At 44.9% G+C, this 3,258-nt stretch overlaps 1 non-coding gene across 1 annotated transcript; it reads left to right on the forward strand.

Moving 5' to 3' along the window:
- The first annotated feature begins 2,821 nt into the window (after positions 1-2,821).
- On the forward strand, positions 2,822-2,954 carry LOC116568383. Its single transcript, XR_004276590.1, has one exon. It is a non-coding gene; the product is annotated as a small nucleolar RNA SNORA70 (small nucleolar RNA).
- Positions 2,955-3,258: the final 304 nt, after the last annotated feature.

Consider the following 3,258-nt stretch of genomic DNA (forward strand, 5'->3'; position numbering starts at 1 on the left):
CAGTTTCTTTGGAAAAAGACTACTACTTTTCTATAAAGTCTGCAGATCCTTATTTTTAAATTTATGTTTTTATTATGTTCAGTTAGCCACTGTATAGTACCTTAGTTTTTTTTTTTTTTTAAGATTTTATTTATCTATTTGACAGAGATCACAAGTAGGCAGAGAGGCAGGCAGAGAGAGAGAGGTGGAAGCAGGCTCCCTGCCGAGCAGAGAGCCCGATGCGGGGCTCTATCCCAGGACCTTGAGACCATGAACTGAGCCAAAGGCAGAGGCTTAACCCACTGAGCCACCCAGGCACCCCAGTACTTAGTTTTTGATGTAGTGTTCAACTGATTCATTAGTTGTATATAACACCTAATGCTGATCACAGCACGTGCCCTCCTTAATGCCCATTACCCTGTTATTCTCTCCCCCCCACACCCCTCCCCTCTGAAACCCTCACTTTGTTTCCCAGGGTCCGTAGTCTCTCATGGTTCGTCTCTCTCTCTCTGATACACTCTGCAAATTCTGAACGTGGAGTTTAGTCGGTACTTGAAAAAATTTGGTCAGTAGGACAAAGAATGTAGCAGAGAGCTTTTCCTGGAATTTATATAACCATCAGCGCTCACAAGTAGTCTGAGGTGATTCAGCCAGTCATGCAATGCTTAGAGATGCAACAAAGCAGACTTTGGCCTGGTTTCTCAAGTGTGTACCCCAATAATCCCTGATGACTCTGCAGATTTTGTTGGACTTCCTGTAAATGATGGCAAATTGGCTCTGTCACAGGAATGGTAATGTCTTAAGAGCGAACTGCCCTGGTGTTTCCTTTCAATAGGTTTCCCTGCACCTGTCTCCTCTGAACCTGCTCTAGTCACGGCAGTCCCCAGCGAATGACAGTTAACTAGATTGGCTGCTTTATTTGAAGACGTATTTATCATCCTGGGCTTGAGCTCCACTGTTAGAATCCTGTCCATGGATAAACATAGATCAGTTAAAAAAATTTTTTTAAGATTTTATTCATTTATTTGACAGAGAGCAAGAAGGGAGAGCAGCAGGCAGAGGCAGAGGGAGAAGCAGGCTCCCGCTGAGCAAGGAGCCCGATGCGGGGCTTGATCCCAGGACCCTGGGATCATGACCCAGGCCAAAAGCAGCGGCCTAACCAACTGAACCACACAGGTGCCCCCAATTTTTTATTTTCAATCACATTACCTTATTTCTTAGAGGCGCATGTGATAAAATACAGATATAAAGTATTATGTGTACTTTATTCTGAACCATTTAATGCTGAATAGTCACTGAAACCATCTCTATTTGGAAGTATTTCTCAATTTGGGTGGCTCAGTTGGTTAAGCATCAGCCTTCGGCTCAGGTCCTCATCCCAGGGTCTTGGGACTAAGTCCCCAGATTGGGCTCCCTGATCGGCTAAGAGCCCAGAGCCTCTGCAGCCCCCCTTCCTTGAACTCTCTCTCTCTCTCTGTCAAATAAATAAAATCTTAAAATGGAAGTATTTTTTAATTTGGATGCAGCCTAGAATATCATACAGTTGTTTGTGTTTCCTAATACTCATGAAATGATGCACTGGCCAGCTTATGTAGTCTTAAACTGTTTTTCCCTTGTCCCAGAACACACTGTGCTTCTGTAGTTCCCCTGATTTTTTCTGTAGTGATTCATTTGGCGCCTGCATTCTCCCTACAGCAGAATGTCAGAATCCTAGGGCATTCTGGTACATCTACCTTGTGGAACTTTCTCATACCTCCTGAAACTCACTGATGTAGAACTTAAATATAGCTGAGGAACAAAAGGCCATTTCCTTCGAAAACCAGTTATTTGACGTGAGATTTATTTCCGGCGATATGAGGGCATCCGTAGCTGGCACAGAGGATATATCATGAATATTTGACTTCCTTCAGAGGTCCAAGAGTACTACATTTTTAAAAAGACATATCTCCTTTCTTCTTATTTATTTATTCTTTAGTAGGCTCTATGCCCTATGTGGGGCTTGAACTCATGACCCCAAGATCAAGAGTTACGTGCTCAACCATAGGGAGCCAGCCAGGCACCCCCATATCTCCTTTCTTATTTTGAAAAAGTGTAACATCTATTATATTGGAGATACTGAAATTATTTGCACAAATATCATGGTAGATGTTGTTTTGTTTTTTAAAGATTTCATTTGTTTATTAAAGAACGCACATGAGAGAGCATGAGCAGGGGAGGGGGGGGATGCAGAAGGGCAGAGGGAGAGGAAGATGCAGACTCCCCTCGGAGCAGGGAGCCCGATGTGGGGCTCGATCCCAGGACCCTGGGATCATGACCTGAGCCGAAGGCAGAGGCTTTAACCCACTGAGCCACCCAGGCGCCCGCCATGCTGGATGTTTCTAACCATTGGTCATATTTCTATGTTTTGGAGAAAAACAGAACAAGTTTTTGGGTTTTTTGTTTTTCTTGACAAATCCTCTGAATATTTGAACTTTTTATTAAAAAAAAAGAGAGAGAGACTTTATTTATTTATTTGGCACAGAGAAAGTGTGCACGAGCAGAGAGCAGCAGCCAGAGGGAAAGAGAGAAGCAGCCTCCCAGCTGAGCAGAGAGCCCAACATGGGGCTCGAACCCACGACCCTGAGATCATGACCTGGGCCAAAACCAAGAGTCAGATGCTTAACCAACTAAGCCACCAAGGCACTCCTACTATACTTTTTTTATAACTCTGCTTATACAATAGACAATTGATGTGGGCAGGAGAGTTTGACTGGATCTATGTTCTTAAGTAGGGGAGAAGGAATGAGTGCCTGCATACAGGAAGGAACTGGCTTTGGATGGACATATAAAATGGTTCATCTGTCTGCAGCCAATTAAGCCGAATGTGCTCTTTCCCCATGGGGCCCAGTGTGCAATGGCTGCAAACAGTGCCCTCCTTGGTAGTATGTGCAGCCTGTTGCCTGTATGAGTTGCTTCAAGGGACCTTGGAGACAGTGGACATTCGTGTCTGACCTCATGCTCTCCCCCGTCCAGGCCCCAGACAGTAAAGCAGGTGCCTTTGGAAAGCCTTAGGGCACAGTGATCAGGGTCCACATCCACCAGGTCATCACGTCCATCCGTGTCAACCTGCAGAACAAGTGACTGAGCTACCAAGAGGCATGTGATTGAGGCTCTAACCAGGGCAAAGTTCAAATTCCCTGGCCACAGCAGGAAGAGCCACATCTTCAAGAAATGGGGTTTTACTGGGTTTATTGTGAATGGATGTACAGACATGGTGGCTGAAAAGCCCATCCTGGGTGG

The sequence above is a fragment of the Mustela erminea genome, chromosome 10 (genome assembly GCF_009829155.1).
Source record: "Mustela erminea isolate mMusErm1 chromosome 10, mMusErm1.Pri, whole genome shotgun sequence".
Taxonomy (NCBI): domain Eukaryota; kingdom Metazoa; phylum Chordata; class Mammalia; order Carnivora; family Mustelidae; genus Mustela; species Mustela erminea.